This window comes from Rattus norvegicus, chromosome 17 (genome assembly GCF_036323735.1).
Source record: "Rattus norvegicus strain BN/NHsdMcwi chromosome 17, GRCr8, whole genome shotgun sequence".
NCBI lineage: Eukaryota > Metazoa > Chordata > Mammalia > Rodentia > Muridae > Rattus > Rattus norvegicus.
This window is the reverse complement of record NC_086035.1, coordinates 85,526,732-85,554,265: the sequence shown is the minus strand read 5'-3', so window position 1 is coordinate 85,554,265 and position 27,534 is coordinate 85,526,732. Positions and strand designations below refer to the sequence as shown.

Below are 27,534 nucleotides of genomic sequence, written 5' to 3'. Positions count from 1 at the left end.
AACAGCACCCTTGAAGGAACCCTTCCTCAGGGCACAGCACCTCCTCCAGAAAGCTGAATGGTGGAGTTCTTCCGATACCTGGGGATGCCCAGGCCAGTCCTGCATCTGCGAGATGAGTTTCTGAGAGGCTCTGCTGGAGTCTGAGCGGCACTGAGTGGACACTGAGGCCCCTACTTGCTCTTCAGAAGCAGAGGAAGAAACTCTCAGGCTGTCGATGTCACGGTCAGGCTGGCAGTTCCCACACTTGCCTGGTCATTTGTGTCACCCAGTCCCATTCCCAGGCTCCACCTCGAGCTTCTCAAAGCAGTTCCCCAGAAGGTACTGAGGACCTAGTTGGGTTTTGTTTTGCCTTCTTGAGACTGGGTCTCGTGTAAGCCAGGCTGGCCTTGAGTTCAATATGTAGTGGAGGGTAACCTTGAGCTTCAGTCTTCCTCCTCCTGGGATTACATGGATGCTGCCCTCTCAGTTTGGGAAGTACTAGGAATTTAATCCAGGTCTTCCTGAATGAGAGGTAAACACTGGAGCAACTGAGCTAAGCCGCGTCTCTGGGTTTTCTCTTTATTGTTGTTGCAAAGAAAATTGAGCTTGAGATGAACTAAAATCATCAGTAAAATCTGGAAAACAGTGTTGAGGGGCCGGAGTATGGGCTTTGTCACCTTGACAGAGAAGACACTGCTGCAGGTTGCCTTCAGTGAGGGTGCAGTTGAGACCCCAGCACCCCAATGGAAGAGGCAATCAGGAAGTGCTCCCCAAAATGTTGAGGGCTGCTGTTTGGGGAGCTTGGAGGCACAGTTGTATGTAAATGGAGGACACTGATGATTGAATGTTGTGCCACCTGTTAGCAGAAGGGACTGGGCTCCTTCCCAATCTGTTGTACCTGTCTTATCTACTGGAAGATGGCTCGTTGGAGGAGTGGCTTAAGTTTGGATTCTCTTTACTCTTCAAGTACTTATCCACATCACTTAACTGCAGCAGTAATGTTATTAAAATCTGTCACGGGAAAGCAAAACCAAAACCATGTACTAAATATGAGAAGGTCCTGAGATAAAATCACATTAGCTGGGCACTTCCCCCGAATATGGAAGGCTGCAACATGAGGGTCTCCAGTTTAAGGCCAGCCTGAGCTACCCAGGGAGACCCTGTCTAAGCAACACACACACACAGAGACAGACACAGACACACAGACACACACAGACACACACAAACACACACACACAAACACACACACACAGACAGACACAGAGACACAGACACAGACACACACACACAGACACACAGAGACACACAGACACACACACACACACACACACACACACACGAACTGCTTACCCTCCAGAAACTTCAAGGCAAGGATGTGCAAGCTGTAAGGCTCTAAAGTTCCAGAAACTGATGGGTATTTTGTTTCTGGAAATTCAGAGAATGATCAACAACAATGAAGTCAAAGTTTTAGTTTTCCACTTCATCTCGGTTAAGAAAAAAAAGGAAAAAGAAAGAAGAGAAAAAGGAAAAAGAATGAAAAGAGAAACAAAACTTTTCTGGATTTTTCTCATGTTCAGATCTTAATGATTCTGTCTTACCAGGTGAATTTATATTAGTTTTATTATGAAGCTGCTTTCTTTTTTAATTTGCAGAAACTACCATTAAATGTTTTTGATACAGGGTTTATCTGTGTAGCCTTGGCTATCCTGGAACTTACTTTGTAGACCAGGTTGGTTTTGAACTCAGAGATCTGCCTTCCTCTGCCTCCAAAGTGCTGGGACTATAGGTATGAGTCACCACACCTAACTGATAATAGTTTTTAGCCTTTGAAAATTGTTCCTCATATAGCAGACCATGGTGATACATGCCTTTAGTTCCAGAACTGCAGGGGCAGACAGATTTCTATGAGTTCAAGGCCAACCTGGTCTATACAGAGAGCTCCAGGAAAACCGGTTCTACAGAGACCTTGTCTTGAAGAAGAGGAAGAGGAGGAAGCGGAGGGAGGAGGAGGAGGAACTTAAAGTTATTTAGATTGTATAAGATTCGCCTTTGGAAAGTCCCTATTGGACTCAGACTCATCAATTTGCCCGGCTTGTATTTAGGTGCACGTGACACACAGCACGAATGTGCATGATCACTGAGAGTTGAACTCAAGCCATCATGCTCGGCAGCAAGCACTTTCTACCCACTGAGCCACCCTGCAGTCTACCATGCGTTTACATAGTGACTCCTGGAGCCATTGGGACATCTCAAATATACAAAAGCGATGCATATCAGGTAATAATGAGATACGGTGAAGGTTTGAGAGTTCCAACAGATGAACACTTATTAACTTCAGGCTATTGTATTAGGAGTTCCCAGCTGACAGAGACGAAAACATTAATAAAGAGAAACAGTTAGCTAACGGGACAGTGGGTTGTATGGTGGTGCCAACAGAACAAGACACTGAGTTCCTGCGTCCCTCCCCCACAGAGGCCTCCAAGACACCTTATAGCACAGCTGGTTTAGACTCAAGGCGACCATCCTGCCTCTGCCTGCTAAGTGCTGGGATTGCATGCATGAATTGTTATACAGGAAACACATGGAGTACTTAACATAAGCACTTCTCTAAACCTTTTAAACTGTGATTCCTGTGATAAGGAATTACACATTAGAGAGAGAATGGTTGAGGGGGTTTCGGGAAGACAGTCAGATGAAGAAAATGTAGGCAGACTGTGGTGTCAGGAGTTGGGAGTAGCAGGGTACATTTCCGAACATGGACAGACGGGCTAATGGAGTGTCAGCAAGAAGCAACAGGTGGGGTTTCAGTCTGTGGGAAGAACAGGGAGAGGACCGTTAGCTCCTGGCCCACGGAGCTTAACAGGGTGTTCAGAGGCTATGAGGCAGGAGCGGATCCAGGAGATCACTGAAGAGAAGCGAAGTCCGCATCCTGAACAGCCCACAGGGAGTGACAGCTATCAAAGACCTGTGGCTACAGAAATGCCAAGAGACTCATGTCCCAGTCACAAATATTCAATCACATGGTATTGGTTCAGAACTCAGGTTGGAGAAGCAGGTGCTGGGGAGGCCCAGAGACAGCCAAGCAGCGAAACTCATTGATTTCTGTCCTTGTGCAGTCACTGACAAGTTTTCCCCACGATGCTTCACTTTTAGGATTAAGGAATGTGAGGTGCACACACTCTCTACTCCTCAAAGACAGGAATGAGTTGGAATATGTCATTTTGAGTGAGTACACGTCGTTTGCGCTTGTCATCTCCTAACTCACTACTGGGGAGCAGTCAAAGCCCGGTGAGGGAGGACAGAAAGACTACCTTCACCATCCAGCCCTTTCCACGTGATTTGGAGGAAACCGGCTTGAAATCATTTTGTGACTTAGCAGGGGTCACGTGCGCTATCAACTGATGTAACAGGGTGAGCCAAATTCCTTCCCAATGGGGAACAAGGGTTGTAGATTAAAAAGATTGTGAACAGAAGTCAGTCAGCCAGTGAGTAGTTTCTCCCACAGGGGGCCAGACTCTCAAAGATTCTCATCTCATCGGGCCAGCAAGATACAATGGAGTTGTGTCGTCCCCCTATCCGCCCCCCACAGCCCCCTCCCCCCCCACTGGTCTTTTCTGCCACAGAAACCGCCAGTATTTGAAGCCAGAACCACCTCTAGCCATTTGCTTTCCCGTGTCCTTCACCTCCGTAAGATCTTCTTAGTGATGGCAGGGTTCTCTGCCGCCCGGGAGCCGCCATCTTGCTCCAGACATCCTGCTGCATCTGTGTTCAGCGTATTTGGGTATGGCTGTGGGAGTTCCAGGGGCAGGCTGCAGAGTCTGTCCTCAGAGGCTGTGTGGAGCTCATGAGTGACTCCTGCTGCTCTTGCTGGCTGTGGCATAAACTCAAGAATCCAGGCGGCTGGTGGGAGCTCACATGTCTTTCTCTTTCGGGGCTGGTGCCAAAGGACCCATTTCTCCCCCGTGAAGGGACTGGTGTAAAATCACGGGGAGGGGATCAGCCTTCCCTGAGGGTCAGAGCGTCATTAATGCATTAGAACTCAAGAGCGTTTTAGCGTGGACTAATTGGTAAGATGAGCAGCCTATTTACAGTATCCAGATCTTGCTGCCATAGCCCCTCCAGTGTGGGGGTGGTGTGTGTGTGTGTGTGTGTGTGTGTGTGTGTGTGTGTGTGTGTGTGTGTGTATTACAGCTCAGCGCTACCACACCCAGCTGTAAACCACATTTTACTGTTTGGTGGGCGAGACACCCAACGTTCTTAAGGAATTAAATCTTTTTTTTTTTTTTTTTAGAAAGTACAGATTAGGACTGAAGAGATGGCTCAGCGGTAAAGAGCACCTTCTGCTCTTCCAGAGGTCCTGAGTTCAAATCATTTCAGCAACCACATGGTGGCTCACAAGCATCTGTAATGGGGTCTGGTGTCCCCTTCTGGCCTGCAGACCTACATGCAGGCAGGATACTGTGTACCTAATAAATAAATCTTTAAAGGTACAGGTTAAACATTCATAATAAGAAAATAAAAAGTTGGGGTTAGGGATTTGGCTCAGTGGTAGAGCGCTTGCCTAGCAAGCGCAAGGCCCTGGGTTTGGTCCCCAGCTCCAAAAAAAACAAAAAAGAAAAAAAAAAAAGAAAGAAAATAAAAAGAAAACAAAAAGTTCAAAGTACTCCAAAATCTGAAACTTTTTGAGTTTCGAGACACAAGCAGAAAATTCTACACCACATGACTATTTTGTACACAAACTACATGTGTATCTGCATAGACACGCATGACCTTGAGGCTCTGTGAGGCATATGAAGTATAGAGTAATTTTGTATTTAATTTCTTATTTAGACTTAAGCTTCATCCCCAAGATAGCTCATTATTTCTGTGCAAATATTCCAAACTCTGAAGAAAACCAGTCCAAAGCAGAAGTGCTTCTGGTCCCAAGCATTCTGGATGATGGGTCCTTCGGCTTGGAAGATTCAGTGCTGGGTTTAACCGGGAACAGCGCTATGCCAAGATCTGGGCCTGGAATTTGTGAAGTGTTGGCTCCGGCATCAAGAATCTGTCTTTGGCTTTTGTTGTTCAGGAATCCGAACCAGGCGAGTGCTGAAGGTGTAAAGGGAATGTACAAAGGACCCCAACGGAGGCCAGGAAACCAGAGAACCAAGGGGAGAGAGAGAAGGCCCAATTAGTGATGTATGAGGAAGCTAATTTCCATGGATTCTTACTTTAGAAATTGACAGTTACCAAGGACCTCAGCTGAGTTATTTGCAGCTCCATCCAGCCTCTCTCATGGAAAAATCAATCAATTTCACCCCCCTTTTTTCATTCCTTACATGCCTTCCTTTTTACTTCTTGCCTGGCTCAATTCACAAAGTGCTGGAGTTGGAAAAGCTATTATGAGGCCGGCCTACTGCGAAGGCAGGCGAGTGCTGGCCATCAGCGAGGCAGAGTCATGGCCACAGCTGCCGACGTGTTGAGGCCATGTCTAGTCTTCCCTTTCTGCCTGCTGAGGCCACCACCCCTGACCTGCTTTGGACTTGGAAGAACCTTAGAGGAGAGCCCGACTCTCCCTTGACAATGCCTCTGAAGTCTGCTATCCTCGTTGGCAGAGGTCATTTGCTTGCCTAAGTCACTCACGGATGCTCATCCCTTCGTATTCTGTCCTCACAGGAGACTCTCGGAACAGTCGGTCTCTGTCTCCTAGCAGAATAGCCTTTAAACCTTTCAGGCCAGTGTTAAATGGCCTCTAGCCTTTCTTTTCCTCAGACTGAGAATCTTTGTTCCCCTCATTCCTCATGAGTCCTATTCCCCATTCCCTTTCACATCTTTGTTTTCTGAATGCTCTCAGGGCTTTCTAAGATATTCCCCTTTGGAAGATATTTGAAAGAAAACAGCAGAAGTGTCTTCAGTTAGACTTAATGCTGGCAGCATTCTCATCTCTACCATGAACCTTGTTCCCATTACTTGATTGGCTGCCCGGACCTTGACTCCTTGGAGGCAGACCACGCCCATAGGGGAGTTCAGTTGGGCCACTTCCGGTAGGAAGGCCCTGCAAGAAAGAAAGGTTGGTGGCTTACAGAACTAAAAACAACATCCAACATTTGTATGGGTCTTAAAGAACACAGAACAGCCTCTTGTTTTATCTAGAACGTCTATGTCTAGACAATCTAGATCTATCCAGACTTCCGTAGGACTCAATAGGGAATCTACATCTTGATTGTTTATGGTGGGGAAAAATGCAATTTTTAGAGGAGGAAAAATGAATTCAGAAGACTGTCAGATACGTTGAGATCCACAATAGCGTGTGGGCTTTATCTTGCGGTGTGGGTAGGCAATGGCTGTGGAGGCTAAGGGATGAAGCACTGAAGTCAGGGTTCAGATGGTGTCTTAGGATTGGTCAGGGAGGTAACTATCGAAGGGCAAGTATGAAGGCCTGGAGTTCATTGACACAATGAGGATTCGGGTTACAAACTGCTAGCAGAGGCTGTGAGGGAAAGCCTGGAGTTAGTCGGATCAGGTGTGTAGATGGGTGGCTGCAAGAAATGGCATGGGGACCTAGATTAAGGTGAGTTCTGAGATCCTGGCATGTGGGCCTGTGATAACGGACTCTTTAGACTCCAATGGCCTGAAGGGGACAACCCAAGTAGACAGTGTTGCTTCTTCAGAGACTAGAATCAGGACAAAATTGAAGTCAGAGGCCATCAAAGTGGACCAAGGAAATCAAACAAGGCCTCTTAGATGGACACCAGTAGAAAAGTTAGCCATGTACTTGCCTTTAAAACTAGTTATTTGGAAAGGGGCTTTGGGGGTGGGAAGATTGTGAATTCAAGGCCAGCCTGGGTAACCATAAGAAGAATAAACAAGTGAAGACGAAGAATTAAATGATCCAAATAAGGCAAAGACTCCTATAATATTCCTAAGGCCACAACACAGGCCGCCATTCATTTATTTTTACTGCTGATAGATTTTCTTTTTCTGAGAGGGCTTTGTATGAACAGTTAGTAAAACTAGGAGCCAAGACTGAAGAGTGGGAGAGAAGTGGGCTGGGGATTGCTAAAGAAATCAGAACTGGAGTGTTTAAGTGTGCATACTTTGCTCTACAACTACGAAGACTGGAGTTCAGATCCTTAACTATTGTTCCGTTGCTCTGAAGAGACACCCCCCTTGGGTTTATTTATTTCATTTATGGGTGTGAGTATGCATGGGTGTGAGTATGCATGGATGTGAGTATGTATGGGTGTGAATATGCATGGGTGTGAGCATGTATGGGTGTGAGCATGCATGGGTGTGAGCATGCATGGGTGTGAGTATGTGTGGGTGTGAGTATGCATGGGTGTGAATATGCATGGGTGTGAGCACGTATGGGTGTGAGGACGTATGGGTGTGGGTATGCATGGGTGCGAGCATGCATGGGTGTGAGCATGCATGGGTGTGAGCATGTATAGGTGTGAGCACGCATGGGTGTGAGTATGCATGGGTGTATGTATCGGTGTGAGTATGTGTGTGTGAGTTATGCATGAATGTGAGTATGCATGAGTGTGAGTATTCATGGGTGTGAGTATGCATGGGTATGCATGGGTGTGAGTATGTATGAGTGTGAGTATTTATGGGTGTGAGTATGTATGAGTATGAGTATGTATGGGTGTGAGCACACATGGGTGTGAGCACGCATGGGTGTGAGTATGCATGGGTATACATGGGTGTGAGTATGCGTGGGTGTGAGTATGTGTGGGTATGCATGGGTGTGAGTATGTATGAGTGTGAGTATTTATGGGTGTGAGTATGTATGGGTATGAGTATGTATGGGTGTGGATATTTTGCCTGCATACATGATTATGTGCACATGTGCATGCCTGGTGTCATGGGTCCCCAGGAACTGGAGTTACAGTTGTGAGCTACCACGTGGGTGCTGGGAATTGAACCTGGGTCCTCTAGAGGAGTAGTTGGTACTCCCAACCACTGAACCATTTCCAGCCTCAAGGAAACTCTTACAGAAGAAAAGTGTTTAAGTGGGGACTTGTTTACGGTTTCAGAGGGTCAGTTCATTACTATCATGGTGGGGAGCATGGTCGTACAGGGGTGCCGGAGCAATAGCTGAGAGTTACAGCCTAATGTGCAAGCCAAGGAGCCCACGGCTTCTAATCCTCCAAACCACCACAGATCCCTAGTGCTTGTGGAGAACCCAGGCAGGTATGGTGGCCACCTGGAATCTTAGCACTGGGAGCTAGACACAGAGGAAGCTGGCCAGACTGGTCAAATCAGGAAGCTCTGAGCTCAGTGAGAGACCCTGCCTCGGTAAATAAAGTGGAGAGTAATGGAGGAAGACATCCTCATGTCAACTCAGGCCTTTACATATATGTGTATATCTGTCACCGGCATACACACATGCCCCCATGTATGCATCTATACATACACACACTTCACACATTATAAATTTAAAGAATAAAGTAGAAAAAAGGAACCAGGGATGGACAGATATTGAAGGGGTAAAGCAGAATTTTGGTGGAAGTGTTGCAGGGGAGAAGAGGTGTCTCTATAAAGCTGGGAGGGAATAGGAATTCAGTGATCGTCAGCGAATTTAAGCCCAGGAACAAGGTGGGGACCGGTGGATGAAAAATAACTAGGAGGAAGCATTGTGGGAAGGGAGAATTCAGGCTATACCTGCTTGGTAGGATTCTCTCCAAGACATCAGAGCAGTCATACATCACCTGCAGGGTAGAAGATGATGGATTTGATCAGATATTGAAGGCAGGGACTCAATAAACCAGCTTAGTGGGGTTTTTGGATAAAATTGGGCAACACAAAGGTGGTCTAGTCTGACTCAATCTTGGTCGAGGAGAGAGTTTTGTCAGAGCATCAGTCTTTGTAACGCCAAAAGTACAGAGCACAGTCACAGGGCACAGCTTGGGCTGGAGCTCCGAGGCAGAATTCCACTTTTCTTTTCTTTTTAACAAAATGTCAAGGCTCTATCGAGTGCTTTTCGGTCTAGGCAGGAGTTCTGAGGGCTGTTTGGCCTAAGGGAGTGAACTGGGCGTGAACAATGTCACTGACGTCAAATCTTTGCTTCTTGTAATTTTGAGAAAGTGGCTCTGTGAACCCTCCCAGGCTTTGGAGACCTCGGCTGCCTAGGTTAAGGCTTTGTTTCATTCAGGTCATCTTGGAAACAGCGTGATGCATTGATAATCATTTTTTAGGAATGTACATCTCATTCACTTGCTATTGGAATGAAAGACAAAGGCTGGTCAGGTAGCTGGGGTAGGGGGTGTGGAGGTCCCAGGACCCATGTAGTGGATGTTGAAACCCAACCTCTGACTTCACATGCATGGCATGACCCCAAATAAAAATACAAACAAACAAACAAACAAACAAACAAAGAGAAGTGTAACAAAACCTTTTTAAGAGGACAAGCTATAAAGTGTCCTCAATTTCCTATCACTCAAAGCATGCGGTGTGATCTTTGTGCTCTAGTTTTCGTTAATGAGTCCTTTTTAAACCTGGATTTAGCACTTAAGCACCCTTTCCTTTGGCAGTCTCCCATGTGTGTCAGTCAAGTTGCTAGCTGAGCTGTTGTTTTTATTGACCCTGCGGGTAAACAGGACATGACTTGGCCACCGTGAGCATTTTCTTACTTTAAGTTGTTCATTCTGCTTACAATGATTTTCCTGAAACAAATACAACTTTATTTTCAAATTTATAATTTGCAGGTTGATTTCATATAGTCTTTTGTTTTCCACCAAATGGTTGGCATGTGAGCGCAATATATTCAGAAAGTAGAAACTGGTGTTCTTTGTTTTTCTCAGTTGTTCTCCACCTAAGCTCTTTGCTACTTAATCCTGTGCTTACCTATTGGCCAGACGAGCTGTTCAGTAAGCTCGGGTGCTCTCTCTGTCTCTGCTTCCCTGTACTAGGGTTACATGTGTGCACAACTATGCCTGGATTTTGTTTCGTGTATCCTGGGTGTTTGTTTTATAAAAAGAAGAAAGAGCCAAGGATATGTTTGATACAGGGATAGCATGGTGAGGTGAAAAGAAAGGGGGTGCCTCTGTGGACCCATGCTGAGGCACCCTTCCCCCTAAGATACCAGCCATATGATACATATGGTATGGAATAGAGTTTATTTAGGGCATGGGGAGAGGATTTGGGAAGGGAGGGGATAGGGAGGGAGAGAGAGAGAGACAGAGAGACAGAGAGAGAGAGACAGACAGAGAGAGAGGAGGAGGAGGAGGGGGAGGAGGAGGAGGAGACGACACTGGCCAAGAACACATGGAGAGAGGGTGGGGGAAGGGGAGAGAGGGAGAAAGTGGTCAGAGAGAGAAGGGGCATAAAGAGTAAGAGAGGAAGAGAATGAGGAGAGGGCGAACAGCTCCTTGTATAGTGAGTCAGGCATACCTGACTGTTGCCAGGTAACTGTGGGTGGACCTAGAAGGGATGCTAACATCCCTCCATTTTGCGTTAATGAAAAACTAGAAAGAGGTGGTGGTTCAGCAGGAATAGGGTCATCTTTGTCTTTAGCTACTCCTGGCTGATGTTGGGGCAACGTGTCTCTGGGAAACCCAAGAGAAAGGGGACGAGGATGCTGGGAGAGTTGGCTGTTTTCTTGCTGTCCAGGGTCTGTAGAACTATCTGAAGGTAGAAGAAGCATGTCAAGTAGAAGCATCTGTCTGTGAGAGCAAGTTGGAGCATCTGTAAGTTGCTTCTCTGGAGCGGTCCTGGATGTAGATTTTGAGTAAATGCCTGGACTTGAGTTGGCAAGATGCTGAAACACATACATACATACATACATACATACATACATACATACATACACACACACACACACACACACACACAGACACACACACTATAGGTACAGAATAAAGTTGAGTATGTTTGGGAGGAAAATTCTTTTTCTTAGGTTTATGTACATTTGAACCCCTTAGGCCTTGGTGGTTGGGATGAGGGGAGTTCCACTCCCAGGGAGCAGGAGAGGAATCTGGGAAATAGGTGACAGGCAGAAAGTCAGGTTACTGATGGGCAGGTGTACTAATCCAGATGGAGTCTGTTTGGTCCACAAGAGGTAGATCTGAGTGGGTTTCCTGGAGCTTATAAGTTTATAAAAGAGATAAATTCACAAGGCTCAAAACCTTGACCTTGTGAATATGATATACATAGATTTAGCATGAGAAACCTTAAGTCTACAGTTAAAAGACAATGAAAGGAAACTTACAAATAGAACTTGTGAATATACAAGTTGGACTGTATACTGGGATGTTTTTATTAGGGTTAGGCTAATTTACAAGAGCTATATTGATTGTTAGGACAATGGCATAACAGGGGGAGGAAATAATAAATTAACAGAAGATTACTTCTGTGAAATGTTACATCTGAACTTGTGAAGCATTTAGTGTGACGTCTGTGAGTAAGGCAAGCCTTGATAAAGAGACCTGGCAGTCTTAGCCAGTTAACGAATTGACTAATGAACTAATATGGTGGTGGATTACCTTGGGGTAAGGGACTAGGTCTGTTTTCTAGCTGTCAATGTAGTCAGAAATCTGGGGAGAATAATTTATAATCTAGATGTGAAGGGGGAGGAGCTGATACTAAAATCTGGTTCCCTAATCGTTCCTTGATTATGTCAATAAATATGGTAGAAGCCAATCGCTGGGTGAAAAAAAAAAAAAGGTGGGATTTCTGGGTCCCAGGAGGAAGAGAAGAGAAAGAGATGGAGAGAGGGGCTTTGCGGCCAGGCTTTGGAGGGAGGAACACGAACTATGTAAGGTCTGGGATGACTGAATGGTGGAATTCTAACATAGGATATCTGATGAATTTAGAGCTATAGATTCTGCGGCCAACTGTTGTGTTATCTGGCTGGTTTTAAAATATTAAGGCTATCTGGTGTTTTCCATCCAAAGCGACTCGGGGGGCAAGAGAAAGAGCACAGCCCGGACGGTTGTTAGAGGATTGGCGGAGCTAGCCGCCAGGTGGTTGGTCGGTGTATAAGCGATCACAACTCCCTGCATTCATGGGAGAACCGTCAGAACTGGCGATTTGGTGTAGCTGAGTGAAACTGGAGCGACTTGGCTAGGCAAGCCGTGGGGGCTGGGTGGGACGGCTGTTGGCAGTGGTTGATTTCGGAGTACAGTGCAAGCTGTGGCACCGGGCAAAGAGCAAGCGTGTTTTTAAAATTACACACAACATAGATGTCATTAATTAAAATGACAGAGGTTGGTCTACAGTCCACTACCTAACCAGTTTCCAGGTCCCTGTGGTCTCCATCCCAACTTGGGCAGTCAGTCTTGCTGTCGGGCCTAGAAGACAAAAAAGCTTTTTCCCCGTGGAGAATGTATGGCATGAGAAATGACTCACCTTGACTTAGGCAATATGAGACATTTAACTCTCTGGGTATCCGCTGCTTGTCCACAGTGTAGGCCGAGCCCTGGCTTTAGGCAAGGCAATGGAGCAGTGTGTCTCAGTGGTTATTATACCACAATCCAGGCTGTCTTGTCCCTGTGCCCATATCTTATTGGAGACTTTGGGGGATCACTGTTAGACTTTGGGAGTCTCCGTATAATAAGCTTAAACATTTAACATTACAATTTAACAGATTTCAGACGATTGAGGGTCATTATTTATTAAGCATATGTGAGTTAGACAATCTGTGTTAGTTTAATTATTTGTCATAGATGTATCTATCAAATAAAACGAGCACACTGACTTAATGACAGTAAAGAAGGCCAAGCAAATATTTAAGGCAGCGATCTTTAACTTTTTACGGTTTAAAAAAATCTTCAAGTTAATATTAAAAACCATTATTTACCAAGGCAGGAGAGAACGAAAACCTTGTCTTAATTGGAAAGTATCTTTGGAGACTTTAAGTCAGGTCGCTCTCCTAAGGGCTGCAAAGTCGGGGACTGCCCATAACAAAGATGGCGGATGGCCCTGGGATTACCCTTAGCTAAGATGGCGCTGAAGCGATAGTATAGGAAAACCTTATCTGCCTACAACAAAGATGGCACTGAAGCTACAGTTCTGCCTGGAGGAAAGCCATGTGTTTGTTTGTTTTATCTTAGAATGTAATGGCAGAAGTGGCTAAGTATCTTAGAACAGAATGGCAGAAATGGGACAGAGACAAGCATATAAACAAATCTAAGTGGCACAGTGTGAGGGGCATGGTGCGCCTGGCCAGCAAGTAGTGGCCACGGGAGCATGGAAACTCAGGCAACGGCTCAGCAGAAGAGAATATCTATAACTTTAATTTTTTCAAAATCTTAGTTATGGTTCTTAAACACTCTAACCTTCCTTGTAGCCCACCACCCACCAGAGGTAGTGGAAAAGAAAGGATTCGGGGGAAGTGGACCTGTTTAGAAAGAGGAATAACTCCTCTCTTTTGTGTGGAAATCAGCAGTTCAGTTCACAGGTCAGTAGGCACTTCACGGATAAACCAGCAGTCCAGTTCGGTAGAGTCAGGTTAGCAACAGTGGTGACACAACCTGGCAGGGTATAAGCTAGACAGCCAGGCCTCAGCCTTGGCTCAGATCAACAGGAGGGACCAACAGGAGCACCAGGAGAAGTTCTCAGCTGTGCCTCTCTCAGGGAAACAAAGATCAGTGAAGACTGGAGACCCACAAGCATTACGCACCTTGGTGTACCAGCAAGCCAAGCTCTGTCTCAGTCGCTCTGTGGAGTTCTAATTAAGACCTCCAAGCATCACCGGTCCTCCACGTGCCTTGCCTCAGCACACGTCTTGCCTCAGCACGTGCACCCAATCAGCCCAAGTCCACAGAAGCAGCAACAAACTACAGCACAGCACCAGAAATTTTTTGGTGCATTTCTCTCTATGGCATCCCGACAAATGCAGGTCAACTGCTCAATGTAAGACACGACCAAGGCATTTGAGTCTTTAGCAAAGACTCTTTCATCACGTGTCCTTTCATGTGCTTGCTTTAGCAGAACATTCTCTCTCCTGTGTCTGCTTCAGCAAAATGTTCCTTCAGGAGTCTGCCTTAGCCTTTCACCTGTGTCCACTTTAACAAAACATTCTTTAACGTGTTTGCCCCAGCAAAACGCCATTCAACTGACTTTCCAAAGAACCCTTAAGTTTCCACTTCAACTGTCAGCAGCGAGCTGGGTGGGACAGGGGGAGAGTGCCTGAAGCAGCGTTCTCTCTGTTTCCTAGCAACTCTGTCCAGTGCAGCCTGCTGTGCACACTATGGACTGGATGGTGGGCTAAGTGGTTGGCAGCAAGTGCCTTTAAGTGGCCATGTAGAGTTTGGTCTGTGGATGGGGGGTGCAAATTTAGCTTTCGAATTAGACTGAGAGGCATGGCAGTGAAGATATTCCCTTCTGGGTGAGAGTAGGAGCTAGGGCCTTGGCCATTCCGGATAAAGGTGGTAGCCAGAAATGACAGCCAGGCCAGATCACAAGGTCATCATGTGGTGAACTTGAGGGCTGAGTTCAGTGGGAAAATGGTTCCCCCAGGCCTGAGGTTTCCACAGCAGTGAGAAAGGAACAGACTCGGAGAACAGGGGAAAGGTCTCACCCAAGGGGAAATGTCCTAGAAGGAAGGGCCAGAGAGAAGGCCTGTCATGAAGATTGTGAATGCTTCTGTCCTCAAGGACTCTAAGGTGGCTGGTTGTTCAACAGCTCTCCCTTGGGACCAAGGGACATTTATGCTGACTATGTTTACACTGACCACATTTATGCTAACACTAGGAATCCAAACTCAGGTCTTCATGCATGCACAGCAAGGCACTTGACTGACTGAGCTATCTCTCTAGTCCCGACAATGGTTCTTGTGTATATTTTTATGAATAAATATATTTTTGAATAAAATTTACTAATGGCCACTAGCCTGCCTGAAAGGATGAGTGTAGAACGTAGATGAGGAAGACATTTTGTGTGAACTTGTCACTATGAGCTTGAAAATGGCGGTCTCATTTAGACTTATCAGGTGGGTCTTATTATTGCCATGTAGCAGAAAGAGAAATGGAGATTCCACACAGTAGTTATTTGTTAAAAACATTACCCAGCTGGCCAGAGATGGTTAGGACTTCAGAGTAATCGTAGGATGAAAATCTGGACATCTGCGATATTCTCATTATAAAAATGTCTGTCTTGCTGTATAAAGAAGTTGTCTTCTTTATATTTTGAAAAAGTATCATCTGCTTGTTATTCTAAGGGAGGTGATTGATCAACCCTTAGTCCTTATCTTATTTCCCAATTATCAAACTTTCTGCAGATGACTGATTTTTTTTCAAGCATTTTTTCTTTCCCTTTTCTTCCATTTCTTCTTCTCCTTCTCTCTAAGCTACCTATCTATCTATCCATCTATCTATCTACCTACCTACCTACCTATCTACCTACCTACCTATCTATCATATGTGTAGATCAAAAAATTTTTGTGGGAATCAGTTCTCTACTTCTGTCTTAGAGTTTTATTGCTATGAAGAGACACCATGACAAAGGTGACTCTTAAAAGGAAACTATATAATTGGTGTGGCTCACAGTTTCAGAGGTTCAGTCCATTCTCATCATGGCGGGAAGCATGGCAGCTTGCAGGCAGGTGTGGTGCTGGGAAAGGAGTGAGAGTTCTACATCTTGATCTGCAGGCAGCAGAGACTGTGTGCTACACTAGGCATAGCTTGAGCATATATCCCACCTCCACAATGACACACTTCCTCCAACAAGGCCACACCTACTCCAAAAGACTTAATGGTGCCATTTCTTATAGGCCAAACATGCAAACACAGTAGTCTATGTTGGCCATACCTATTCAAACCATCACACCTTCTACTGTGTATGTCCCAAGAATCAAATTCAGGCTGTCAGGCTTGGCAGTGTCTTTACCCACTTGGAGCCATCTCAGAGGTACCTCTTTCTTTCTTCCTGAATTCCCTTTCCTTCCCTTCCCTCCCCTTCCCTTCCCTTCCCTTCCCTTCCCTTCCCTTCCCTTCCCTTCCCTTCCCTTCCCTTCCCTTCCCTTCCCTCCCCTCCCCTTCCCTTCCTTCTTTCCTCTCTCTCTCTCTTTCTTTCTTTCTTTCTTTCTTTCTTTCTTTCTTTCTTTTTCTTTCTTTCTAATTTTATTTCCTCCCCGAGAAAGTCTCACTGTGCAACCCAGACTGCTTAAAAGTCATAACCCTCCTTTCTCAACTTTCACACAGAGGGATCACAGGCAAGAATCATCACTTTCAGGTTGTCTTTCATGCTTATAAGTAACTTGTGGTACATTTTATTTAAATATCCTGAACGAATTCATAGCTTTTTTTCTTTAACTCTAAGACCAAAATAGAACGAAATAGTCTTATGAAGGTCAGGTTTATACTGAGGAAAAGAGAGTTCCCTCTGCACTAGGCTTTCCTGTTCCTGTTGGGACATAGTGATTTTAGGCAAACATAGCCTCTACCCCTACTACACTGCATTCCTCCCCAGCCCTCCACACACACGGAGTGGTCAACTCTGGCTCCTGGATCCACTCTGCTGTTTCTGCCCAGACATGTGACAGCTAACTAAAGCGGACAGAGGCAGACACGGTATTTCTGTGGAAGAAAATACATGCAAGGTGACTCCGAGGAAAGGAAAGGCAGGCTAAATCTGGCTAAATTACAGTTAACTGGAAGGAAAAGGCCTAAAACTGTATTGAAGAGGCAGCCGGGTGCCAGGTCCAGCTTTAATTTAAGCACTTCATCTAAATGAACCTAGGCCACAATTCTAAAAATATCTACTATTATTATTATCCGCTTGTTTTTCTCTAGTGTGGAAGTCAGTACTCACATTTAGAAACTTTTTGAGGTAATTAATTTAATAAGCATTTGTTGACTGAAGTAAACAAAAGACATTAATTTATGGTATCAGAACTTGAATTTTTATTCTGTATGCAACTGAGTCATTTTCTGCTTTCAGATTTTAAATTCTTCCTTTTTCCCTCCCTCCCTCCCTCTCTCCCTCCCCTGTCTCTCTTCTTTCCTTCTTCCTAGTTTATACTTATTTATGGAGCTCGGGTTGCCCTTGAATTTGCTCTCCTGAGTGTTGAGATGGCATGTGTGTGCACTATACACGGAGAAGTTACCTTTAAAGCCTTTAAACTATAAAAACGTTTCTGATAGAACAGGGTGTGTATCTCAGTGGCTGAGTCCTTGCCAAGGATGAATGAGGCCCTGGCTTAGATCCACGGTACTGCAAACCAAACCAACCCGATCAAGCCATGTTGGGGTTGGGGCTAACGTGACTCGATGTCTCCATTAGCACTGCTTCATCCCCACTGCTGCTGAGCTTGTCTGAGTGATGGCTTCACTTTTCCTCTGCAATTCAATATAACGTCGACACACAGCACCTCTGTTTCTAAGCCACAGCATCTCTGTTCTTACCTAGTTCTGTCTGTAGTAACGGATCGCAGCCCTTACACCACATGGGCTAGTTAGTTAAGCAGTTAGAGCAGTAAAGACAAATCGGATATAAAATTTAAGACCTTGGAGGGTTTCCTGTGTAAGGCAGACTGTCAAAACTGATCAGAGGGTAGAGAGATAGCTAGCTCATGGGATAAAGTTTCTTGCCACACAAGCCTGATGACCAGAGTTCAACCTCCAGAAGGCACACACACTGGAGAATCATCTGGGAGTTCAAGTACACGGTGACAGACAGAGTGACTGCCTCAAAACACAGTGCAAGGGAAGAACTGACTCCTGGAAAGTTGTTTTCTGATACTCACATGCATGCACTCACATTTACACACCCACATGCATGCACTCACACATGTACACACATGAATGCACACATGTACACCAGATATGCATGCACTCACACATATACATACCCACATACATGAACTTACACATGTACATATACACATGCATGCACTCACACATGTATACACCCACATGTGTGTACTCACACATGTGCGTGGACACACGTGCATACATATTTGCATATACACATATACATGTGTGCATGCATGAACACATGCACAGATGTACTCATACACACATGCACATATGAACATGTGTGCACACACGAACACACATGTACACACATGGCCATATGAAATACATGCACACACATGCACACATGTATACATGTGCACACACCTTAAAAAAGTGATGCAAGCAGTTCACAGATTTGATTGTGGGAATTTTGTGATGGCACACGGGCCATCTTGCTGCTGGGAGGATTGGTCATGGTAACAGATACCTGTGTGACACATACTTTTAAGTAAACATCATTCAGATACACAATATTCCTTAAAAAGTGATATCTTGACGGCTCCCTCTTCCTCAGTCTCTATGTCTGAGCCATCGTTACATTCTTATTTCTGGAATCTTCCTCTAGTGCTGGAAGAGGTGTGATATTCTTGCCTCATCTATCACTAGGGTCATGGCTGACTCGTATACAACAAAAGACAAAAGCAAAGAACATGTGTGAAATACAGTTTTATACACACTCGAGCTCTAGACACGAAGAGCCCAGACCCTACACAACTGCCCGTGCTTAAATTCCGTGAAGAGTGGACAGCCGTGTAGAAGGTGATTGGATGAGAGGGAGCTGACCAGTGGTGGCAGGCTGACAGGCTGAATGGGAACACTTGCAAGGCTGTCTATTCTGGCTTCTTTGGGCCTTTTGGGGTAGCACCTTTGATCCCATAATTAGTTGAGACCCTTTTGGGAATGAGACTTTTTTAAAAAGATTTTATTTATTTATGTATGTATGTGGGTGCACTGTCACTATCTTCAGACACACCAGAAGAGGGCATCAGATCCCATTACAGATGGTTGTAAGCCACCATGTGGTGGCTGGGATTTGAACTCAGGAAGAGCAGTCAGTGCTTTTAACCACTGAGCCACCTCTCCAGCCCTGGAATGAGACTCTTATAGCTACAGCTGTAGCTCTGAGAGCCTGGGGCACCCGCTCAAGTATCCAAGCCCTTGTGTCCCGGGGCAGACAACTGGACCAGGAACACATGCAAAAGAATGAAAACAGGGATAGCTGAAATCCTTTCCCTATTATGACCTATTTCCAGACAGAACAACTCAGGGAATCAGCTCCTACACAGAGCCAAAGAAATATTTTGGGTTTTGCCCCTGCCTTTGGGGGTGGAGTTTATTTTCTGTGACCTGACAGGACTTGACCTGAGGAATTCTGATTTGCTTTGAGGGAGAAGAAGGCGCGGGGGTGGGGTGGGGGGGCAGGAGGCCATGAGGAGGTCAGAGAGAGCCCTTTCGAGCTCTTTCAGTGAGGACAGTTTAATGCATTCAGCCAAATACCATATTCACTCCAGACAGCTGTACTTGTTTTCCGAGCCTAGAGGCCCCACTTCCCTCCCCCTTCACCTCTCCCATATTGGCAAGCTTTGCCTGTCACCTGCTTCAATAGCAAATTAAACTGAACCTGGCTGAACACACATGGAAACCCTGCATTTGTGAGGCTAATGTGGGAGGGTCCTAAGTTCAAGGCCAAGCTGGGCTGTAGAGCCAGAGCACCCCCCCCAAAAAAAACCCCACAAACCAAACCATGCCATTTAATTCTTTACCTCTTCTTACTCCGTCCCTTCAGCATCCCTACCCCCATATGCTCTGTGCTGGCTTTAAGCAGCCTCTACCAACATTTGTTTCGTTCTCTGCCTGATAGCTGTGGTTCTTTACAGCTCAGCTTGACTGTCGCTTCCTCACAGCGGCCTTCCCTAACTAAGCAGCATCTTGTAGCGCTAGAAGCCCCAGCTCTACAGCTCCTTTGTGAGCTGGCAGAGTCACGTGCGTCTGTCTGTGAGAACTGACGGGGCTGAGACTTTTGCTTCCTCTCCGTGGAGCCCTCACGGTGCCGGTAGAAGTCAGCTATACACCCATCCTCGAGAACACTCGTGGCATAGCGCGCAAGTACTTGAGGGTGGCTTTGAATTTCATGCGCGTCTGTTGGGGTGGCATTTAGTAGAAAGTGTTCTTCCACAAGCTGCCGCTCAGCCGTCTGCGCTGGAAGGGCTGGGGGAACTGTTCATCCAAAGATGCGAAGAGAAAGACCACCGACCCAAATCATCATGGCCCAATGAATTAAGGCAGGCGATTCATTAAAGCAAGCTTTTTATCTGTGTACACGGGTTGTCTCCCCCTAAGGCAGGGTTCAAGAGGTCAGCTTTGGACTCACAGTTTTTATAGCTCAGGGGTAGGAGGTTTCTGAATGGGGAATTTGGTGGACAAAGTAGGCAGGGTATAGGAGCAGAAATAAAGCATTAAAAAATTAGTCATAACCACCTCCTGAAAGGAAGGCATGAGTGCAAGGTGATCACGTGATAGTCACAGCAAGGTCGTCAGAGCAAGGTAGGCTTAATAACCTTTTGAAACAAGGTAGGGTTGCATGATGGTTATAACAACTTTTGAAATGGAGACATGGTTGCTGTTTCCTGGGGCAGGCAGTACAGGACCATTTGTACTTAAGGTAACAGGTGGGGCACAGCACAATCCTTGAGAAACAGAGTTTCAATCCCAAAGAGGAGTAGACCTGCTTTGTCTTTAACGTGAGGTAACTTTCAAGTCAAAGATGGCGGTAGGCTGGTTTATCAGAACCAGGTCTTCCTCCCAGCAGTTCATCTGTCTCAAAGGCCTCCTGAAGAAGTGTCCACGAGGGGCTGCCTAAACCAGGGTGATTTTTATAAATGTAAGAGATTACTGTGGGTCAGACACAAGAGCTGAAGCACTTTAGCTGACTTGAGGCTTTCCTCATGGGTTATACCAGAAATGAGGAGCTTTGTTGACCTGGGAATGAAAGTGTCCTGAGGGCTTTCGATCAGTGCCTCCAGCTCGGTGAATGAGAGCCTGAAATGGGAGCCTCGTCCTTCAGTGAGGAGGTGAGCACACCCCTAATCCATCAGTGAAAATCCTTATGTCTTAAAGAGCGGTTTCTTCCCTTAAGTTCAAGTTCTTTCTTGTTCTGTGTAGGGATAAGGTATAGAGTGGTCCAGTTTCAGAAGCCATTCGTGTCGTGGGGTTCAGGACCCCACGTACTGAGTGGTTATTCCTGAGGCTGTCCCAGAGATGTCATAGAGACCTTAGAAGATCATGTTTAAAAAACCAGAGCAGCCGCATCAGTTTGAGAAGCTAATGGATGACCCATTTGCTGTTTCTCTTGCGATGTTGGGGTTCTACTCCATGGTCTTGTACATGTTAGGCAAGTAAGCTTTTCACCAGGGAGCTCCATTCCCAGCCGGAAGACTGGTTCTGGGCTGATATAGATAAGCAAAGCTAAGTCAGGCTGAGGTTGGGCTAATGTGATGGCTCAGTGGGGATGGGTGAGAACTGCTGCTAAGCCTGACAGCTCAAGTTCTATCCCTGGAACCTACGTGGTGGAGGGAGACTGACTTTTCCAATATGTCCTCTAATTTCCACATCCATTCTGTGGTATCGAGCCTGGGATTGCAAAAGCTCTGTGGAAGAGCGTGTGTATTTAACATACATGAAACTCTAGTTTCCATTTCTAACACACACACAAACATACATGTTCTAAAACCAAACCAAAAGAAAAACAACAAAAGGGGATTGAGAGATGGGGGCGGGCTAGGGTGGGCATGGGGACAGATAGGTCTTTACTTAGGTAAAGGTTTGGGTCTCTGATTCTGGAATTTAAGATTTAAGATCGCTGACATTTAAATAGTCTATGATCACACAGTCAGGGAAGAAGGTGGGGGATTCTGTGCATGACCATGGTTTGGGGCTTACTGCTGTCACTGTAGGGTTCTGGGTTTTTTTTTTTTTTTTTTTTTTTTTTTTTTTTTCTGCAAGACTGCTTGAGCTCAAAGCCTTCACCAGAATGTCAGAAACTTAATTAAAGTAAGAAGGAGTTAGGCTTTCAAGGCAAAGAGGTGGGGGGTGGTCAGCACAGAGGAAGATCAGGTTTCTTTGTCCTGATGATGCCCTGGGGAGCTATCTGTGGATGGGCTTTTCCTGGGACCCTTTTCTTGGTGTTTGCAAAGCTCTGGGTACTTTTAGAACCGGGAGGCAAGACCCTGGATGCCAGCCGATGCACTACGGCCAGACAAATCAGATATAATTAAGACATCAAAGGGCCCATAGACAAATAGTGTGAGGACTATGGCTAAAAGGGTGCATAGCTTTATTTGACAAAGTAACACAGAGATACCATTACCTAGATCAAATATCTGTGACTGATAAGAGACAGGCTCACTGAACGGCTTTCTAGGGTTCTTTGTCCCGTTAGTGGCTAACCATTTGGGAAACGTTGTCAGAAACACTGGCCACTCCCTAATGAAACAAAGGGACGCATCTCAGGAAAGGTGCTTTGGCATTCTAGTTAAAAAAAAAAAAAAGAAAAAAAAGAAAAAAGAAGAGTGTAAGCATTGCTGTACGGTTCACTCAGAGGTCTGGGCTCCGGGCCACACTGGTGTTGAGGGATGGTGCTCTCATTAAGATATGGGCTCTTGCAGAATCTCAATGTGTTCTGAAGAGGGTAGTGGAACCCTGTGATGGGAACAGGTAGTTTTAGTATAGGGATCCCCAGATGAAACAGTTCTAATTCTTGTCCTTGGCCAGAAGCTGGAAATAGCTTTGATTCTGGCCCTTTATACAATCTAAACAAGTCATTGCTGGGAACAATTTAAACAAGCACCTGTCCCGAGAAACCCCGTAATGGCACGCCTGAAACCCAGAGGTATCCAGACAGTCGTGGGTGGGGCAACTGGACTAGCTGCTTCCCCATACCTCAGTCTAGTTTCTGCCATAAGTCACGTAAAAGGCCTCTGGGCCGACAACTTGGTGACACTCCATGTTCTGGCCCTGCTCCAGCTGTGTGGGAACGGTCCGACCTACACCATTATGCTAAAACTCTGTTCAAAAACTCACAGTCCCGTTGTCCCTGTCCCTGTCAGGAGACATGGGGCCCAGGGTCACTTTGGGGACTGTTGACTTGTCCAGGACCCTAGCATTTTGAGTTATGCTTACCTGCATGACCCCATGCACTGGAACGGAAAGAACACCAGGGAGGGCAGTTGGGGCAGATGAGCTTCTTCATCCCAGGGCCGACAAACAGCAGAGAGGCAGCTTTGGAGGGACCTGCTCCCAGTAATCTGCTTTCTTCTCAAGGGCCTAGAACCTTCCAAAATAGCACCTGGTGGGGACCAAGCCTTTTCAAACCATAGCAGATGACTTGATCCTTTCTGTTTGTATCTATTTTTCCCTAATTATTATTAATGATTGTGCTAATGAACTTGCCATTTGGGTGTATAGTGGCCTGTGGCAGACCAGGTAGGGGCTATTCTTTCTTTTCTGAATGGGGATTATCTATCTCTATCTATCTATCTATCCACCCATCCATCCATTCATCCATCCCCAGGTGAATTTCCCTGATGCTCTGTGAGGTTTGCAAGCTACTAGATTGTTATTGAGCCCGAGTCTTAGTCCCAGCTGGGATTCTATCACTCGCAGTGGACACTCTAGTATCAGGACTACTATTTTGACAGTGGGTTCAAAATTGGTTAGGATGGCTCTTTCCAGCGTTCACCTCTATTTTTCCTCAGCATTCAGTAGGAAAATCTCCACAGTAGATCTCAAAGAATTACAGTGTGATGTTCTTAACATGTCAATACACACAGAGGAAAATAAGTTACATATATATTTGATATACGTTAATGGAGAAGTATTAATTAATGAGGAATATTTCACTGTGCATAGTGAGAGTTCTACTAAAATCCAGTGCTAGGAGGCTGGAGGTGGCTCCGAGGTTAATAACACCGGTTGCTTTTCCAGAGGACCTGGTTTTGATTCTAAGCAGCCAATAGATAGCTCACACTGTCAGTAACTCCAGTCCCAGGGGATTGGTTGCCCTCTTCTGACCTCCACCGGCAGCAGGCATTCACCTGGTGCAGACTTACAAACAGGCAAAACACTCACATACATTAAGGAAACAGAAGATGCAGAAGGTGCAGAGGAAGAGGAGGAGGAGAAAGAAGAGAAGGAGGAGGAGAAGGAAAAGAAGAGAAAGAGGAAGAGGAGGAGGAGGAGGAGGTAGGGGAGAGGGAGGAGGAGGAAGAGGGGGAGGAGGAGAAAGAAGAGGGAAAAGAAAAGAAAAAGAAGAAAAGAAGAGAAAGAAGAAGAAGAAGAAGAAAAAGAAGAAGAAGAAGAAGAAGAAGAAAAAGAAGAAGAAGAAGAAGAAGAAGAAGAAGAAGAAGAAGAAGAAGAAGAAGAAGAAGAAGAAGAAGATGATGATGATGATGATGATTATCTGGTGTTCTTCAGAGAAGAACTGCTTTATTTTCCATTGATCCTGGTCTGTCTGAGGTAATTTTCTTACAGACACCATCTCAAAATGAATTCCCTAGGAAGAGTTGAGGAGGGCGGGGTATTGATAAAGTAGCAAGGGGAACACTGTAAGTGCCTGGCAGGGCTGAGAAGGGAAGTTCTTAACTGTTTTTACATAATCCTGTTTCCACAATAGCTTTGAGGTGGGATTTATGGGCCCCATTTTACAGAGAGGAAAGAGAGGCTTTCCAGCGATTCTGTGATTTGAATGAAAATCAGACCTGGCTCCCTAGTGTTTTCCTTGGAGTTCTCTGTTGCTCAGGTGACTAACTTCCCTTTCCATGTGACTTAAGGAAACCCGTTACTTATAATTATTATTCTAGGCTCAAAGCACCCATGCAAAAATCCAGGGGACTCGATTCTTCCAACTCAGTATCAGAAGTTACTTTCTGAATCTGAGCACTGGTTGTTCTGGGTTGGGAACACTGGAAACTTTGCTCCTTGGCAACAAACGAAGGTTTCTCAGGTTGAGAAAGCCAAAGCCAGTACGAGAAAGCCTTTCTAATGGTGCCTCGTGCCCTGCTGCCAGGATGGGAAGGAACTCGGGAGCCTTCCCCGAGATGGGAAAGCAGCCCACAGTGAGAGGCGGACATACCTGAGGGCTCAGGGTCTTAACACCAATAGCTGACCGCACTGGAGCTGGTGCAAGCCCCGGTAACTGACTGACTGGAGCTAGGCTCTAAGCGTGGGTGGAGGTGGCGGTTGTGACTAGGTACCAGCACAGGCCCATGGCTGATTTTGGAGAGATTTCTGGTTTGAACCCACTGTCGTTGTTCAATCATGTTTGGAGGATCGTTTGATCAAGCACAATAGAGACACAGAAGGTAAATTGTCACAGTGGCCATGAGGATGAGACCCAGCTTCCATTGTCCCTGGAAGGATCTCAGTTCTATATGGGGTGATGGGGAAGACATGGTGCTGACTCTGTGCTTGATCAGGGAGCACAGCGGAAGATAGGAGGGGGGAGGGGCTGCCCTGAGCATGCCAACGCAAAACCTCACTTCCAGGGTGGCTTTTGTTTGTTTGTTTTTAATATTTGAGACTCTGAACTTTTTAGATTCTCTATCCTTTCGATATTCCTGGTTTTACTCACTTCCCCTCTCTGCATAGAAACATTTGATATTTGAAGTAAAGGATCATGGGGCTGGCAAGAAGGCTCAGTGGTAAGGGTGCTTACTGCCAAAACTGATGACTGAATTCAATCCCCAGAATTCACACAGTGGAAGGAGAAAATTGACTCTCACAAGTCCTCTGATACACACACACACACACACACACACACACACACACAAGCGGGTGCACACTTAAATGTACATTTTAAAATTAAGGAAAAAAGGAATTATGAAACTGCCCATCAAACACTTCTCGAGGGAGGTATTTGTGCCAATGGATCTGCCTGAATCAGTCACGTCGTGGGGAATAGAAGTGTCTGCCTATGAGGTTCGTACCATTTGGTCTGAACAGAAAGCGAATGTCTGTTTCAGAAAGGGAAGGATGGATCTGTGAAAATAAATGTCACATATTTGTTTCAATTTCAGTAAACTATCACTTCTTTTCAAATACATAAGGCTGTGGTAGGGTTTTTTTTTGTTTGTTTGTTTTGATTTTTAAAGTCAATATTTAGGGGCTGGGGAGATGTCTCGGGTAAAATGCCTGCTGGGGAAGCAGGAGGCCCTGAGTTTAGATTTCCAGAACCTATGTAAAAAGTGAAGCATTGTCTGAGACCTCAGCCCGGGGGGGCCAAAGGCAAGTGGACTCCTGAAGCTCTTTTGCCAGCTGCCTTGGGTGGTGAGACAGTCTGTGGACAACTTCTGTGTCTGTCTGTCTGTCTTTCTTCTTTTTTCCTCTTTCTTTCTTTCTTTCTTTCTTTCTTTCTTTCTTTCTTTCTTTCTTTCTTTCTTTCTTTTTTCAGTTTTTTAAGAGTTTTCTCTATGTAGCCCTGGCTGTACTGGAACTTGATCTATAGACCATGCTGGCCTCAAACTCAGAAATCTGCCTGTTTCTGCCTCCTGGGTGCTGGGATCCACTCTGGCTGCCTCTTCTTAATTTCAAATAGTTCCTTTTTTTGATGTTGTCCAACCTATTTTTCTTCCACATCAAGTCAGAGTAAATTGTGTTACCTGATCCCCTGAATAAAGTACCACAGTGGCTAACCTCACTTTTTTCTCTTTGAACCCAGCGCTAGACTGTTCCTCATTCATCAGCCTGTGGCAAGCCTCCCTGATCTCTTGATTAACTTGGAGACAGACCAAGTTAACCCACTTACCTCTTTAAGGATCCTACCGAGCTGTGCGCACAGTCAGATGGTGTTCTTGTAAAGATTCTGTCCATCTATCCTGCCTTTTCTGAGACAGAGCAGTTGATGAAGGTTCTGGAACATGCATCTGTGGGTACTGACTGGCACATCATTAGCACCAAAGGAGGGCCTGAGTCTAACCATAAACAGGAAGGGCTCCCGCTACGGAACTCCCGAGCTTTACGGAAGCACTGATGGCGTGGTCAGCTGGGCGTCAGTCACCATTAATGGAGCATGACCAATGGGAACCTTTCAGCTGCTTTCATCCTCACCCTGAGGGGTGTCTCTCCCCCCTAATGAAAACGTGTGACTGAAGAAAGAAATCAGGATAATAATTTCCTTTCTCTCCTTCATGCTTGCTTCGCCTGGCAAGCTCTCATTTAATGAAAGGAGAGATGGGCAAGTGTGAGTATCTACCTCGGCTGAGTCAAAGCATTTTTGGGTCATGCCAGACTTCCACAACGGGAAATTGAAAACCGATTCCCTTCCTCACCCAAGCAAGGCACCTCAGCCAGCATCCTTCTCTTTTAAGCTCAGACCCTTGAAGCTGAAGATTTTCAAATTAGGGTGTGTCTTTACAGCTGCTGCATCAAACAAAAGCCAACAGATTAAATTAATTTAGGTTTTCGAACTAGTCTCATTCTTTCAATTCATAAAAAAAAAAGCTTCAAACACAACTAATGTCATCTCCCAGATGATGGGAACTAATCTATATTCCTATAGATTCTCTCCCCCTCCCCCTCTTTCCCTCCCTCCCTCTTTCCCCTCTCATCTGAGCATAAACTATGATGACCTCCTGGGTCAAAATGAACTCCTTTTTTTCTAAGTGCTTTCTCAGCATCTTACAAGGGTTTTTCTCCACTCTGTACATAGAAACTCAGGGGCTGAGTGCAAGGGGGAAAAAAAAAAAGAGGAACAATGTATTCATTACAGTCTGTTAAGTTGCCAGCACCAGGCAATTAAAAGGTACGCCTTGTGGAAACACTGCAAAACAGCACAGTTAGT

General features: G+C 45.6%; 1 long non-coding RNA gene across 5 annotated transcripts; it reads right to left on the bottom strand.

The window, feature by feature from the left end:
* Positions 1-4,770: 4,770 nt before the first annotated feature.
* On the bottom strand, positions 4,771-26,703 carry LOC102553115 (uncharacterized). 5 transcript variants are annotated; one of them, XR_005495503.2, is made up of 4 exons: positions 26,500-26,703; positions 22,878-23,043; positions 8,626-8,672; positions 4,771-5,067 (listed from the first exon to the last, which is right to left on the bottom strand). It is a non-coding gene; the product is annotated as an uncharacterized LOC102553115 (long non-coding RNA). The 5 variants fall into 5 exon arrangements; XR_010059001.1 differs by having other exon boundaries at positions 5,947-8,672; positions 22,878-23,028; XR_005495501.2 differs by having other exon boundaries at positions 22,878-23,028.
* Between the last annotated feature and the right edge of the window lie 831 nt (positions 26,704-27,534).